The sequence below is a fragment of the Oryctolagus cuniculus genome, chromosome 8 (assembly GCF_051225735.1).
Source record: "Oryctolagus cuniculus isolate XC-2025 breed Fujian yellow rabbit chromosome 8, ASM5122573v1, whole genome shotgun sequence".
Classification (NCBI taxonomy): domain Eukaryota; kingdom Metazoa; phylum Chordata; class Mammalia; order Lagomorpha; family Leporidae; genus Oryctolagus; species Oryctolagus cuniculus.
In genome coordinates this window covers 702115-719316 of record NC_142874.1, presented here as the reverse complement: position 1 = coordinate 719316, position 17202 = coordinate 702115, and the positions used below count along the sequence as shown (strand labels likewise).

The 17202-nt window shown below is 43.0% G+C and overlaps 1 protein-coding gene across 3 annotated transcripts in view; it reads right to left on the bottom strand.

The window, feature by feature from the left end:
- Positions 1 to 15657, bottom strand: part of LOC127482630 (uncharacterized) — a 49624-nt gene extending 33967 nt beyond the window's left edge. Inside the window, exon 1 of one of the 3 annotated variants that reach the window (XM_089301817.1) lies at positions 15265 to 15657. The gene's annotated coding sequence lies outside the window, so the exon portion shown is untranslated. Of the gene's footprint in view, positions 1 to 15260 lie in introns of all 3 variants that reach the window. The other 2 variants (XM_089301818.1, XM_089301816.1) reach the window with 2 other exon arrangements.
- Between the last annotated feature and the right edge of the window lie 1545 nt (positions 15658 to 17202).

Genomic DNA, 17202 nt, shown 5'->3' with positions numbered 1-17202 from the left:
CTATAAGGAAAAAAATATGTATTTCTTTTACTATCCAAGCACTCAAATCCAAAAGAAATAATACTACCCAGTACAGCTCTGTCTAAGGCTGCTCCTGCACTGAAGAAAAGTAAAGAAGCAAGGGGCCCAAACCCTGTGTGGCCGGCTGGCAGTCCCCTCCTCATGCTGCATCTGAGTTTCTGGTCAGAGATGGAGACAAAGGCAACTCCAGATACTGCAGTGGTACACAAACAGCCTCAATCACAGACACTCCTTGTGTCTGTGCAACAGAAGGAGAGCACAGAGCACTATGTAAGGGAGGAATACATTGAACACAAAAGGAAAGGATGTGAATGGACATAGCTAAGAATTTCCCCACTCTAGATGTGTCTGAAGATGGCGGAATAGGAAGGGAGCACACTGATAGTCTGGGGAGAGATAGTTTAATAAAAGTGGAGATACTGCAGGTTCAAGGAAGAGTAGGGGAGGAAACAGCAGAAGAAACTCTTCCAGAACGCGTGACTCACAGCGGACCTGCGTGGAGAGCGTGGGAGCCCACAGTTCGGGACATCAGCGGCAGACTCAACACACCAGCGCTGGAACGCGAGGTGAGCCGAACCTCAATAGCCCGAGACACCGGCAGGCAAGCGGAGAGAGGAGACTAGAGGGAACGACCCCCGGTGGGGGAAGTTCACAAGGCTAACTGGAAGAGAGAGAGAGAGAGAGAAAAAAGGGTGACTAGTACGGACACGGGTTTTTCTCTCTCCGCTCACCTCTCAAGGGCGAGCAAGACAAAGAGCAGGCGCCATCTTGGACATACGTCATAAGCAGAGCGACCTCAGGTCTGCACCGGCCCTGAGCCTAGCAGAAAAACCTGACTCTGGGCGGGGCGAATTAACAGGAGATTAGGACCTAGTAAATTTGTGGTGCTACTGAACTGAGACTGTGAAAAAAGAGACGGTGGGGGAGAGAACTCACGGAATTCACGTGAGCACTCTCCAGAGACGCTACAATTCCGTAACTTTGGCAACCCAGTGGGAGGCTGAAGGAGAATTTGAGCCCACTCTGAGGGCCGAACAGATTCCCTGTGGGGATCTTGGGAAAGAGCTTCCGATCTCTGGCTCCTGTGGGTATATCATTTGCCTGCTAACTACCTCCAACTTCGTTCAGCTGTGCGGAATTACTTCCCTTTTGAATCAAAAAAAAAAAAAGAGAGAGAGAGAGAGAGAGATTTACCACGCCTAACCTGGGAGTGTCACCTTTGGCACACCAAACAGAGCTCTCAGGCCACACCCATCTCAAGCCCTAAGGCTCCATCAAAAACAGATAGTCCACTTAATCTAGAGTCATAGTATAACAAGAAAAAGCACCACAGTGAAGAAACCAAATATCTCCAATATGCCAAATAACAAACGCAAAAACCGAGGTAATAAAAACAAGGAAGTCACCATGACGGCCTCAAATGAAAAAGACACCCCAATTCAAGATTATGAAGATGATGACATAGAAGAAATGCAAGAAGCAGATCTCAAAAAATTGATAAGAACATTAAGAAGTTCTCAAAAACAAATTCTGGAACTACACAAATCCTTACTGGACAAGATAGAAAATCTCTCTCGTGAAAATGAAATATTAAGGAGGAATCAAAATGAAACGAAACAACTAGTACAACAGGAAACTGTGATAGTGACTGAAGTGAAGAATTCAATAGATCAAATGAAAAACACAATAGAGAGCCTTACAAACAGAATGGGTGAAGCAGAAGAGAGAATATCGGACTTAGAAGACAGAGAACAGGAAAGGATACAGTCAGACCAAAGAAAAGAAGAGGAAATTAGAAATCTGAAACATATTGTCGGGAATCTTCAGGATACTATTAAAAAACCCAACATTCGGGTTCTAGGAGTTCCTGAAGGCATGGAGAGGGAGAAAGGATTAGAAGGCCTTTTTAGTGAGATATTAGCAGAAAATTTCCCAGGTTTGGAGAAGGACAGAGAAATCCTAGTACAGGAAGCCCACAGAACCCCTAATAAACATGACCAAAAGAGATCCTCACCACGACACATTGTAATTAAACTCTCCACAGTGAAACATAAAGAAAAGATCCTAAAATGTGCAAGAGAGAAACGTCAGATTACTCTCAGAGGATCTCCAATCAGACTCACAGCTGACTTCTCATCAGAAACTCTAAAAGCTAGGAGGGAATGGCGAGATATAGCCCAGGTACTAAGAGAGAACAACTGCCAGCCCAGAATATTATATCCTGCAAAGCTATCATTTGTGAATGAAGGTGAAATAAAGACTTTTCATAGCAAACAGAAATTGAAAGAATTTGTTGCCACTCGTCCAGTCCTGCAAAAGATGCTTAAAGATGTGTTACACACAGAAACACAGAAACACGGTCATCAATATGAAAGAAGGTAAAGGACGGAAACCAAGGAAGGAAACCTCACAGCAAAAGATCACAGGGAATTCAAAGCATATATTAGAACTTATCTTTGGCAAATGGCAGGGCAAAGTTACCACTTATCATTAGTCACTTTGAACGTGAATGGCCTGAACTGTCCAGTTAAAAGACACCAATTGGCTGATTGGGTTAAGGAACAAAACCCATCTATTTGCTGCTTACAAGAAACACATCTTTCCAACAAAGATCCATACAGACTGAAAGTGAAAGGCTGTTTCTCTGAAGGGAGGAGAGAACCTCCACTTTGACTATGACCGTGTCTAAACAAGATAAGAGTCGGAGAACTCAAGGGGCTTCCATAGCCTTGGAAACTCATAACTGGTGCATAGGGAGATTACTGATGCCATAAACAGGAGTGTCAATTGGTAAAGTCAACAACAGGAGTCACTGTGCACTTACTCCTCATGTAGGATCTCGGTCCTTAACGTGCTGTACACTGAGGCTTAATGCTATAACGAGTACTCAAACAGTATATTTCACTTTGTGTTTCTATGGGGGTGCAAACGACTGAAATCTTTACTTAATGTACACTAAACTGATCTTCTGTAAAAAAAAAAAAAAAAAAAAAAAAGAAAGAAATTTTCAATTCCCAACTTGACTCTCACTGGGATTAAACATGACAATAGGTCTGATCTGATTTCATCATCATTTTAAAAAAATCATCTATTATTTTTCACTTTATGTTTCTGTGTGGGAGCAAACTGTTGAAATACTTACTTAAGGTATACTAAGCTGATCTTCTGTATATTAAGATAATCGAAAATGAATCTTGATGTGAATGGAAGGGGAGAGGGAGTGGGAAAGGGGAGGGTTGTTGGTGGGAGGGACGGTATGGGGGGGGAAGCCATTGTAACCCATGAGTCGTACTTTGGAAATTTATATTCATTAAATAAAAGATAAAAAAAAAAAAAAAAAAAAAAAAAAGAAAGTGAAAGGCTGGAAAAAGATATACCATGCCAACAGAAATGAAAAAAGAGCGGGCGTAGCCATCTTAATATCGGACAACATAAACTTTACCACAAAAACTGTTAAGAGAGACAAAGAGGGACACTATATCATGATTAAGGGATCAATTCAACAGGAAGATATAACAATTATCAATGTATATGCACCTAACTACAGGGCACCAGTTTATCTAAAAGATTTATTAACGGACTTAAAGGGAGACTTAGACCCCAATACAGTAGTACTGGGGGACTTCAATACTCCACTCTCAGAAATAGACAGATCATCTGGTCAGAAGATCAACAAGGATACAGTAGATTTAAACGACACTATAGCCCAAATGGATCTAACAGATATATACAGAACTTTCAATCCTACAGCTAAAGATTTTACATTCTTCTCAGCAGTACATGGAAGCTTCTCTAGGATTGACCACATACTAGGCCATAAAGCAAGCCTCAGCAAATTCAAAAGAATTAGAATCATACCATGCAGCTTCTCAGACCATAAAGGAATGAAGTTGGAAATTAGCAACTCAGGAATCCCTAGAGCATACGCAAACACATGGAGATTGAACAACATGCTCCTGAATGAACAATGGGTCAAAGAAGAAATCAAAAGAGAAATCAAAAACTTTCTGGAAGTAAATGAGGATAACAGCACAACATACCAAAACTTATGGGACACAGCAAAAGCAGTGTTAAGAGGAAAGTTTATATCAATAGGTGCCTACATCAAGAAATTGGAAAGACACCAAATAGATGAGCTTTCAATTCACCTCAAGGATCTAGAAAACCTACAGCAAATCAGACCCAAATCTAGTAGGAGAAGAGAAATAATTAAAATCAGAGAAGAAATTAACAGGATTGAATCAAGAAAAACATTGCAAAAAATCAGCCATGCGAGAAGCTGGTTTTTTGAAAAAATAAACAAAATTGACACCCCATTGGCCCAACTAACTAAAAAAAGAAGAGAAGAGACCCAAATCAATAAAATCAGAGATGAAAAAGGAAATGTAACAACAGACACCACAGAAATAAAAAGAATCATCAGAAATTACTACAAAGACTTGTATGCCAGCAAACAGGGAAACCTATCAGAAATGGATAGATTCCTGGACACATGCAACCTGCCTAAATTGAACCAGGAAGACATCGAAAACCTAAACAGACCCATAACTGAGACAGAAATTGAAACAGTAATAAAGGCCCTCCCAACAAAGAAAAGCCCAGGACCAGATGGATTCACTGCTGAATTCTACCAGACGTTTAAAGAAGAACTAACTCCAATTCTTCTCAAACTATTCAGAACAATCGAAAAAGAGGGAGTCCTCCCAAATTCTTTCTATGAAGCCAGCATCACCTTAATTCCTAAGCCGGAAAAAGATGCAGCACTGAAAGAGAATTACAGACCAATATCCCTGATGAACATAGATGCAAAAATCCTCAATAAAATTCTCGCCAATAGAATGCAACAACACATCAGAAAGATCATCCACCCAGACCAAGTGGGATTTATCCCTGGTATGCAGGGATGGTTTAATGTGCGCAAGACAATCAATGTGATACACCACATTAACAGACTGCAGAAGAAAAACCATATGATTATCTCAATAGATGCCGAGAAAGCATTTGATAAAATACAACACCCGTTCATGATGAAAACTCTAAGCAAACTGGGTTTGGAAGGAACATTCCTCAATACAATCAAAGCAATCTATGAAAAACCCACAGCCAACATCCTATTGAATGGGGAAAAGTTGGAAGCATTTCCACTGAGATCTGGGACCAGACAGGGATGCCCACTCTCACCACTGCTATTCAATATAGTTCTGAAGGTTCTAGCCAGAGCTATTAGGCAAGAAAAAGAAATTAAAGGGATACAAATTGGGAAGGAAGAACTCAAACTATCCCTCTTTGCAGATGACATGATTCTGTATTTAGGGGACCCAAAGAACTCTACTAAGAGACTATTGGAACTCATAGAAGAGTTTGGCAAAGTAGCAGGGTATAAAATCAATGCACAAAAATCAACAGCCTTTGTATACACAGACAATGCCATGGCTGAGGAAGAACTTCTAAGATCAATCCCATTCACAATAGCTACAAAAACAATCAAATACCTTGGAATAAACTTAACCAAAGACGTTAAAGATCTCTACGATGAAAATTACAAAACCTTAAAGAAAGAAATAGAAGAGGATACCAAAAAATGGAAAAATCTTCCATGCTCATGGATTGGAAGAATCAATATCATCAAAATGTCCATTCTCCCAAAAGCAATTTACAGATTCAATGCAATACCAATCAAGATACTGAAGACCTTCTTCTCAGATCTGGAAAAAATGGTGCTGAAATTTATATGGAGGCACAAGAGACCTCGAATAGCTAAAGCAATCTTGTACAGCAAAAACAAAGCCGGAGGCATCACAATACCAGATTTCAGGACATACTACAGGGCCGTTGTAATTAAAACAACATGGTACTGGTACAGAAACAGATGGATAGACCAATGGAACAGAATTGAAACACCAGAAATCAACCCAAACATCTACAGCCAACTTATATTTGATCAAGGATCTAAAACTAATTCCTGGAGCAAGGACAGTCTATTCAATAAATGGTGCTGGGAAAATTGGATTTCCACGTGCAGAATCATGAATCAAGACCCCTACCTTACACCTTACACAAAAATCCACTCCACATGGATTAAAGACCTAAATCTACGACCTGACACCATCAAGTTACTAGAGAACATTGGAGAAACCCTTCAAGATATTGGCACAGGCAAAGAATTTCTGGAAAAGACCCGGGAGGCACAGGCAGTCAAAGCCAAAATCAACTATTGGGATTGCATCAAATTGAGAAGTTTCTGTACTGCAAAAGAAACAGTCAGGAGAGTGAAAAGACAAGCGACAGAATGGGAAAAAAATATTTGCAAACTATGCAACAGACAAAGGGTTAATAACCAGAATCTACAAAGAGATCAAGAAACTCCACAAAAACAAAACCAACAACCCACTTAAGAGATGGGCCAAGGACCTCAATAGACATTTTTCAAAAGAGGAAATCCAAATGGCCAACAGGCACATGAAAAAATGTTCAAGGTCATTGGCAATCAGGGAAATGCAAATCAAAACCACAATGAGGTTTCACCTCACCCCGGTTAGAATGGCTCACATGCAGAAATCTACCAACAACAGATGCTGGCGAGGATGTGGGGAAAAAGGGACACTAACCCACTGTTGGTGGGAATGCAAACTGGTCAAGCCACTATGGAAGTCAGTCTGGAGATTCCTCAGAAACCTGAAGATAACCCTACCGTTCGACCCAGCCATCCCACTCCTTGGAATTTACCCAAAGGAATTTAAATTGGCAAATAAAAAAGCAGTCTGCACCCTAATGTTTATTGCAGCTCAATTCACAATAGCTAAGACCTGGAACCAACCTAAATGCCCATCAACGATAGACTGGATAAAGAAATTATGGGATATGTACTCTTTAGAATACTATACCGCAGTAAGAAACAATGAAATCCAGTCATTTGCAACAAAATGGAGGAATCTGGAACACATCATGCTGAGTGAAATAAGCCAGTCCCAAAGGGACAAATACCATATGTTCTCCCTGATCGGTGACGACTGACTGAACACCAAGAGGGAAACCTGTTGGAGTGAGGTGGACACTATGGGAAATGATGGCTTGATCAGCATAGCCCTGACTGTTAATGAACAACTAAATACATTATACCTCTTAGTAGTTTTTTTATCTGTTCTACTTAATATGACTGGTTTAGATCTGTAATTGATGCACAGTTATTCTTAAGTGTTGAAAATTAACTGAAATGTGATCCCTGTTGAACATGGTGGTGGGAATGGGAGAGGGAAGAGATGTATAATTTGGGACATGCTCAGGCTGACTTGCCCCAAGTGGTGGAGTTGGAAGCATACCAGGGAATTCCAATTCAATCCCATCGAGGTGGCATGTACCAATGCCATCTCACTGTTCCAGGTGATCAGTTTCAGTTCACAGTTGGTCATGGTGAAGGGACTGGGAGTCAAAGGGAGCACATAGACAAGTCTAGTACCTGCTAACGCTAACTGATGGAGTAAATAAAGGGGAGAGTGATCCAACATGGGAAGTGAGATACTCAGCAGACTCATAGAATGGCAGATGTCCTAAATAGCACTCTGGCCTCAGAATCAGCCCTAAAGGCATTCGGATCTGGCTGAAAAGCTCATGAGAGTATTTCAGGCATGGAAAGCCAAGACACTCTGGCAAAAGATCTCTGTGAGTGAGATCCCAGTGGAAAGAACAGGCCATCAAAGAAGGAGGTACCTTTCTCTGAAGGACGGAGAGAACCTCCACTTTGACTATGACCTTGTCTAAACAAGATAAGAGTCGGAGAACTCAGAGGGCTTCCATAGCCTTGGAAACTCATGACTGGAGCATAGGGGGATTGCTGATGCCATAGACAGGAGTGTCAATTGGTAAAGTCAGCAACAGGAGTCACTGTGCACTTACTCCTCATGTAGGATCTCTATCCTTAATGTGCTGTGCATTGGGATTTAATGCTATAACGAGTACTCAAACAATATATTTCACTTTGTGTTTCTATGGGGGTGCAAACTGTTGAAATCCTTACTTAATGCATACTAAACTGATCCTCTGTAAAAAAAAAAAAAAAAGAAAGAAATTATCAATTCCCAACTTGACTCTCACTGGGATTAAACATGACAATAGGTCTGCTCTGATTTCATCATCATTTTAAAAAATCATCTATTATTTTTCACTTTATGTTTCTGTGTGGGAGCAAACTGTTGAAATCCATACTTAATGTATACTAAGCTGATCTTCTGTATATTAAGATAATCGAAAATGAATCTTGATGTGAATGGAAGGAGAGAGGAAGTGGGAAAGGGGAGGGTTGTGGGTGGGAGGGACGGTATGGGGGGAAAGCCATTGTAATCCATAAGTCGTACTTTGGAAATTTATATGCATTAAATAAAAGTTAAAAAAAAAAAAAAAAAAGAATTTCCCCACTCTGCTGATCATGATCTCAAGGATGTCCAGGCCAGAATTCCACTTCACTTTGGAAAACCCACTCCTTGAAGTTTTCTCCACCTAGGTGTATTCTTCTGTGAGGAATCTGTCTTCCTGTGAGATGGCACCACCACAGACTGAAAACCATTCAAAAAGCAGAGTGATGGCTTTAATTCTCAGAGGTGAATGGACAACCACATCTATGAATTCTGCATTAAAAAATAAGCTTCCTTCTGCTCTAGGAATCTGATGTAGGTTTGAGCTAAAATGAGAAACACAGAGACCAGCTGGGTCTGTTAGGTGAGAAGAAAGGAAGCTTGATTTCCAGTTGTTACTTTGTAGCATGTTAGTTTTGAGAGGATTTCATTTTCCACTTCTACTTGAAGAAATGGAAAGGTAGAATCAGTGCCAGCCTAACACACAGCAGTTTAAGCCACTGATGACATCACAGCTTGCTACCCAAAAGTGGCAGCCCAAATAAACTCAACAAATGAGAACCAAAATAAAACAGAAGAGTCTAACATAATACCAACAGTTGTTCAGCAGATAGCACCAAGATCTTGACACACAAGTCACCAGGATAAAGGGTGGGGCTGGCTTTGTGGCACAGTGGATTAAACCACCACCAAATAAAATGCTGGGATCCAATATGTGTGTCCATCCTTTAAAATAGATTGATTTATTTGAAAGTCAGAGTTTTGGGGGCCAGTGCTGTGGCACAGCTGGTTGAGACACTGGCCTGCATCCCATATGGTCACCAGTTTGGGTCTTGGCTATTCGACTTCCAATCCAGCTGCCTGCTAATGTGCTTTGGAAAGTGGCACAGTATGGCCCAAGTCCTTGGTCCCCTATATCCATATGGGAGATCCAGAAGAAGCTACTGGCTCCTGGCTTCAGATCAGCTCAGATCTGGCCACTGTGGCCATTTGGGGAGTGAAGCAGCAGACTGAAGACCTCTCTATCTGTCTCTATCTCTATCAGTAACTCTGTCAAATAAATAAAATAAATCTTAAAAAAATGCCAGAGTTATGGAGAGGAGGGAGAGTCAGATGGGATGGCATTGTGGACTAGCAGGTAAAGCTGCTGCCTGCAGTGCTGGCATCTGGTATAGGCACCAGTTCATGTCCTGGCTGCTCCACTTCTAATCCAGCTCTTTTCTAATGGCCCTGAAAAAGTAGAAGATGGCCCAATACCTGGGTCCTTGCCACCCAAGTGGGAGACCTGGATGAAGCTCTTGGTGCCTAGCTTGGGCCTGGCCCAGTCTTGGCCATTGCAGCCATCTAGGAAGTAGACCAGCAGATGGAAAATCTCTTTCTCATTCTCTCCCTTTCTCTTTCTCTGCCTTGCAAATAAATAAATAAATGCTAAGAGAGAGAGAGAGATCTGCCATCTGAGATGGCTGCCATGGCCAGGGCTGAAGCACACAGAAACCAGGAGCCAGGCACTTCATCTGGGTCTCCCACATGGGTTACAATGGCCCAAACACTTGAGTCATCTGCTGCTGCTTTTCTCAGGCCATCAGCAGGGAGCTAGGTTAGAAGTGGAGCAAATGGGACATGAACTGCTGCTCATATGGGAAGCTGGCATTGCAGATGGTGGCTTTCCCCATTGTGCCACAATGCCAGCCTCATGAGTGCCAGTTTGAGTCACAGCTGTTCCACTTCTGATCCAGCTCCCTGCTAATGCAACTAGGGAAGCAGAAAAAGATGGCACAAGTACTTGGGTCCTTGCACCAATGTGGGACACTGGGTTGGACTTCCAGGCTGGGCCAGCATTATTCATTGCAGTCTCTTGAGTGAACCAGCAGACGCAAGATCCCCATCCTTCTGTCTGCCTCTTTCTCTGTAACTCTGCCTTTAAAATAAAATTTTTAAATCTTAATAAAATAGAGAGGGTGAGAGAGTAGCCACAGTAAAGTAACAGAGCAAAGCTACAGTTGTGCTGTCCCTCAGCAGCCTTCTGCCTTAAGTGGGAAGTCTCTGGCTTGTAGACACTGACATAAAAGACACATTCACAACACATTTCAAAACAAGAGATGAGAGGTTTACAAGGCATATTGATTTTATGATGACTTTCATTCATTATGTACACTGGGTTTAGATATATGCCTTTTGTGCAGCCAAGTTAACCCAGGGTCTAATTCAAAGAGACGTACTGAGGGAGATGTGCTGCCAGGGGAGAGAGCTGCAATGTCCCACTGCTCCTTAACATCATAAAGAGAAGGAAAAGAAACAGCTCCACAGCTCAATAGGCTAATCCTTCTCCTTGCAGTGCTGGCACACTGGGTTCTAGTCCCGCTCGAGGTGCTGGATTCTGTCCCGGTTGCCCCTCTTCCAGGCCAGCCCTCTGCTATGGCCCGGGAGTGCAGTGGAGGATGGCCCAGGTGCTTGGGCCCTACACCGCATGGGAGACCAGGAGAAGCACCTGGCTCCTGCCTTTGGATTAGCACAGTGCACTGGCCACGGAGGCTATTGGAGGGTGAACCAACAGCAAAGAAGACCTTTCTCTCTGTCTCTCTCTCTCTCACTGTCCACTCTGCCTGTAAAAAAAAAAAAAAAAAAAAAGAGAGAGAGAGAGAAGGAAAAGGGCTACTCATGTCCATGGTTATAAGAAGGACAGAAGCACAAACGTTTCAGAAGGGGGGAGCAAATTTCAAATATAGTTATTTTAAGAAAATAAAAGGAAGTAAATTTCAGAATATAATGTGGGGTAGAAACACACCATCAGTTCATCAATTCTCACAGGGATCCAGGAAAACTGCCCTGCCTACCCACAGACCAAATGTTTCAAAACATATTTTATGATTAAATTCAGAAGATTACAGGAATCAGTATGCTGGGTGTTCAAATGCCAAATTAAGTTTTAGTTTCCACTATGGGCAGATGTAGCCAATCACTCAGATCATGAGAAAGGAACATGAAATATTCAGTCACACAGAATAACTGTGCTTAGTGCTCAAAGTGAACCCCAAGATAAGCACCCAGAAAACCTGTTCGGTCTTGGGGCCAGCTCCATGGGGTAGCATGTAAAAATTTATTTGTTTATTTAAAAGGCAAAGTTACAGAGAGGCAGAGGCACAGAGAGGTCTTTCATGCACTGATTCACTCCCCAAATGACTGCAATGGCCAGAGCTGGATCTATCTGAAGCCAGGAGCCAGAAGCTTCTGTCAGGTCTCCCATGCAGTGCAGAACCCAAGAACTTGGGCCATCTTCCACTGCTTTCCCAGGCCACGGCAGAAAGCTGGATCTCAAACAAGCACCCATACGGGATGGCAGCACTGTAGGTGGCAGCCTCACCTGCCATGCCACAGTGCCAGCCCTCAAAATAAACCTATTTTAAAAAGCATTTTAACTGAGGGATGGGAGAGAGTTTGTTTATCCAAAGCAAGGATAACATAACATAACTACTACACAGAAGAAGTTCCTGGCTCCTGGCTTTGGATCGGCACAGCTCCGACCACTGTAGCCAATTGCGGAGTGAACCAGCAGATGAAGACTTATCTCTCTCTGCCTCTCCTCTCTGTAACTCTTTCAAGTAAAATAAATAAATCTTTAAAAAAAAATAACTACTAGTACTCATTAACTTCAAAAATATAGAATTTAATGAAACTCAAAATATAACCAAAATCACCATCTACTACACATTATAATCTTTATTTTGAGAGTCATATTAGAAAAAATTTAACCCCTCCCCCTCTTTGAAAAATGCACATGGGACTGGTGTAGTAGGTTAAGCAGACCCTGGCAGTGCCAGCACCCCACATGGGCACTGGTTCAAGTCCTGGCTGCTCCATTTCCAATATAGCTCCCTACTAATTCACCTGAGAAAGCAGAGGATGATGGCCCAAGTGTTTGGGCCCCTGAAATCAAGTGTGAGAACCAGAAGAAGCGCCTAGCTCCTGGGTTCACCTGGCCCAGCCCAAGTCATTGTGGCCATTTGAGGAGTGAACCAATGGATGGAAGACCTCTCTCTGTCTCTCCATCTCTCTGTAAATCTGCCTTTCAAGTAAATAAAATGAATTAAAAAAAAAATCTATACAATGTAGTATTTTGGTTAATCCCTCATACAAGGAAAGCTCAGATAAACTGTAGAGGAATCCTCCTAGCTTGATGCAGTTCAGAAGGGGGATTGCTTCTGTCACCCTATGCTAGACATGAATGAGAGTCATTAATGGGAAGATGAATGGACACATCAGACTGCTTCCTCACATGGCACCTTTTCTTAAAGCCATCACTGCTGCATTACCAGATTATGTCTCTCGTATGAAACATATCTCTCCTAAAAACTTTAAAGAACTTGCCAGAAACTTATTGCAGAGCAGGGAATGATGTGCCAAGGACAGTGAGTTAGCCTGAGTAGTACAGGAATCTGTTCTTGGCTGTTTTCAAGTTCGTATTAATGTACGCACAACATAGTTGCTGAGAAAGTGTCTTACAGTTGTTTCCTGGGTGTGAAGCAGCTCTTTTCAGCAGAAACACATAACTGCTTGTCCACTCGCAAGCACTGTGATAGGGAGTACATGCGAGAAAAGCTCAAAAACACACTGGGTTTCAGAGGAAGATGTTACCCTAACAACCTCTATCCAGGATTCCCTTTCTATTCTTACTTCCTAGATAACCTTACTATGCTAAATGAGTTTCACAGATTAGTAATCTGGTGACAACAGGACTCTAACACAATCTATGAATCACTCAGTTAATCAAGTGAAAACTTCATTATACTGAAAGTCTATAGCAATAGTTTTCAGGGCCACATTTCTCTTTTTTTAAAAGATGTTTTATTTATTTATTTGAGAGGTAGAATTACAGATAGTGAGATAGACAGACAGACACAAAGGTCTTCCTTCTGCTGGTTCACTCCCCAGTTGGTCAAAATGTCCAGAAGAGCTCCTCTGTTCTAAAGCCAGGAGCCAGGAGCTTCTTCTGGGTCTCCCACATGGGTGCAGAGGCCCAAACACTTGGGTCATCTTCTACTGCCTTCCCAGGCCATAGCAGAGAGCTGGATCAGAGGAGCAGCTGGGACTCGAACTGGTGCCCATATGGGATGCTGGCACCACAGGCAGAGGATTAACCTACTGAGCCACAGTGCCAGCCCAAAGCCACATCTTTTACCATACTGTGTGGGCATCTCTGTGGGGGGAGAGGGGCACATTTTCTCTTTTCTTCCTTACCCTCCTCACATTAACACCTTGTACAAAGGCTTCCACAGACCAGTCATTTTGAAAATCTATCACTAATATCCTCCCATGTTGCAAATGTCATGGGGTTAAACACAGAACCCAGCATAAGAAAAGTAACTTGAAGCTGGTGTTGTGGCTGAGCGGGTAAAACCATATGGGTGCTGGTTCGAGACCTGGCTGCTCCACTTCTGATCCAGCTCTCTGCTATGGCCTGGGAAAGCAGTGGAAGATGTCCCAAGTGCTTGGTCCCCTGTACTTGTGTGGGAGACCTGGAAGAAGGTCCTGGCTTTTGGCTTCAGATCCATGCAGTTCTGGCCATTGTGACCATCTGGGGAGTAAACCAGCAGATGAGAGCTCTCTCTCTCTCTTTCTCTCTCTGTGTGTCTTTGCCTCTCTGTAACTCTGCCTTTCAAATAAATAAATAAATAATAAATTTTTTAAAAAGTAACTGGCCGGCATCGTGGCTCACTTGGTTAATCCTCTGCCTGCAGCGCCGGCATCCCATATGCACACCGGATTCTGTCCCATTTGCTCCTCTTCCAGTCCAGTTCTCTGCTGTGGCCCAAGTGCTTGGGTCCCTGCACCTACGTGGGAGCCAGGAGGAAGCACCTGGCTCCTGGCTTCGGATCAGCACAGCGCGCCAACCATAGTGGCCAGAAGGAAGACCTTCCCCTCTAACTTTGCCAAATTAAAAAAAAAAAAAGTAACTGGCTCCCTTAATTAAAACTGTATGGACTGTAAGATAATCAGCTTGGTGGAGCATTGAGTGACTGTAAAGAACTAAACAAGAAAAATTGATACTTTTCTGTATTTATGTTCTTGTAGCTCTCCACTATGAAAATCCAGATTGAAGTAGCTCATTATTAACTCACACGGTAGACTTGCATTAATTTCAGTTCACTTCTCACTTTGCAAAGGGATTAGCAGCAGGTAATAAAAGTTGACATCCCTAATAACATGAGAAGAAAGAAGGGTTGAAGACAGAAATTGAAATGCAGGAAAATAAATCAGCTATGTTTCCATGGCCTCAAGCTCCAGATTGAAAAAGTCTGTTAATTAAACACGGAGGAGAGATCAATCCACAAAGCTACTGCACAAGCTTCACGTGCTGCTGGGAAAGTCAGCCAAACATATAGCGCACCAGCTGAAAATGTGTCTGCGGGGTCCAGCATGGGGGCCAGGAGCCAGATCCTACTCTGATCTTCCATCTCCACCTCTCCACTGCCTTGGGCTCCAGCTGAGGGCCGCCGAGGGCCGCCGAGCCCCGCCCAGCTGGAACTACCAGGGGATATAGCCAGAGGCCAGCCACAAGGCATTCTCTGACCCACCCAAAGTGAGAACTGGGCTTATTTAAATCTAGGGAATGGGACTCCTTCCTTCACAGTGCTCTCAACTGCCCTGCTTGGGCCATTCCTCTTCCAGTGTACTTTAAGGAGAATTTGAGCGAGGCAGCCTGTGGGACTGGCCGTGCACTGGGAAACTGGGAAGTGGTGGTGGGAGACACAACACCTGGGCCCCAGCCTTGACTCTGCCAGAGAAGCTCCAAGGATCACTGAGAACCAAGTGATCGAGGTCTGGGAGCCACCACCTGCCATTGCACCCACCCCTCTCCCACACATGCATAGATGCCCCTCCTGTTCTCCATACTTGCCGTGGAAACTCTCAGGAGCACGTCCCCTTTCTTCAGGACACCTGGAGAGCAAAGCGGAGAGTGTGGGACAGGAGAAGTCGCTGAAACTTGGGGCCCACGGTGGCAGATGCAGAGGCACAGAAGCAGCGGGCAGCAGGTCTGGGGTGTGTGCTCCCGAACCGCCTGCAATTGCACTTGCAGAGCAAGACTCCCCAGGGAATGTGGGAGAAGGAGCAGCACGGCCTCTCAGGGCCCTCTCTGATCAGTAAATGAACTTCTTTTCCCAGCCCCAAGCCACAGGGAAAGGCACGCATGCGCACGTTCTCCCACATGCACACGCACAGGCGGTCAGAGCAGGAAATGTTAGAGCACAGGGTGACTCTGGGAAATGAAGTCCAGGCCAGGGCATTCCTAGATAGACTTACTGACCCTCTCCTAGGGCTTCAGTGCGGGGTGGGTGGAGACAGGCTGGGAACCAGAGAGCGTTTGCTTTTGTTTACATCCCTCCTTCCCTTCCTTCCCACCCCAGATCTCGAGGGTCAGGTGCTGTTCTTCCTTTCTTGAACAAAATCTTAAGAAGTGACAGCCACTGCTGCTGAGTCCCAAATCCTGGTTCCCTCACACACGCTGTTTCCCTCAGGAAAATCCCCCTGCTACTTTATTCCTGGACAGCTTCTCTCAAGTAATGCATGATAAGGATTTAAATGTAACTCTCAGCACAGGTGTACACGGCATAGTTTAACATCTAGATTTGAGAATACAATTTTTATTTGTGTCTTTTATTTGTGGTTCTTTTCAAAGCATTTTACACCACCCTCTAATTCACCAAGTACAAACACACACACACACACACACACACACACAGAAAAAAAGAGAACTGGATACAGGACTAACATTGCCAAGTATCTTCTGGGGGCCAGATTAACAGAGTAAATGCCTTACTTTGTATCAATTATACCTTAGGTTAATTCTGGAGACCGTATTTTCAATTTACAAAGAGAAAGCTGAGGTGGAAAGAGATTAGAATTGAATTTGCCCATGGAAGTATGGTAAAAAAAAGTCTAGGTTAAAGGCCAACCAACGTGAAATATTGGTTTAAGAAGTCTTTCGGGACCAGCACTGTGGCATAGTGGGCTAAGCCTCCACCTTCAGCACCGACATTCTATACGGGGGGCTAGTTCAAGTCCCTGCTGCTCCACTTCCAATCCAGCTTTCTGCTATAGCCTGGGAAAGCAGTAGAAGATGGCCCAAATGCCTGGGACCCTGCATCCACATCAGAGACCCAGAATTTCCTGGCTCCTGGCTTTGGATCAGCTTCACTATGGCTATTGCAGCCATTTGGGGAGTGAACAAGTGGATGGAAAACTTTCTCTCTCTCTCTCTCTCTCGCTCTCTCTCCATGCCTCTCTGTAACTCTGCTTTTCAAATAAAAAAAAAATCTTCTTTAAAAAAAAGAAATATTTCTTTTATCTTAGGGCTCAGTTTCTAAAACCTCAGATTTCTCATCTCTAAAATAAAAAGTGAGGGAGAGGAAGAGTATCTACAATCCTAATCCTCACTGTAGAGAAACACATAGGATTATAATTTATCTAAAAAAGAAAGGAGGTTCAAAGTTACTATTGCTGTATGGTTATTTTTCTCATGCTTAATATCAAGATAGCATATAAATATTATGCATTCTTAGGTATATGTGTGGTGTTTGATTTTTAAGATTTTAAGTAGAAATGTAAATGGAAGCAGGATGACATGGAGTTCTGTTTGTGATTACTTCTGTCAATTATAATTCATGGGATTAGAATTGCTGGATTAGGAATGCTTAAATGTATCCATTCATTTCACACTAATGTTTATTATGTCAGGCAATATTCTTTGTGTAGATTGCTTTTTCTTGCCAGATTGAAAATTCAGGAGGGCAAGAAACATGTTTCCTTTGAGATTAAAACTCAGCATCTTGATAGA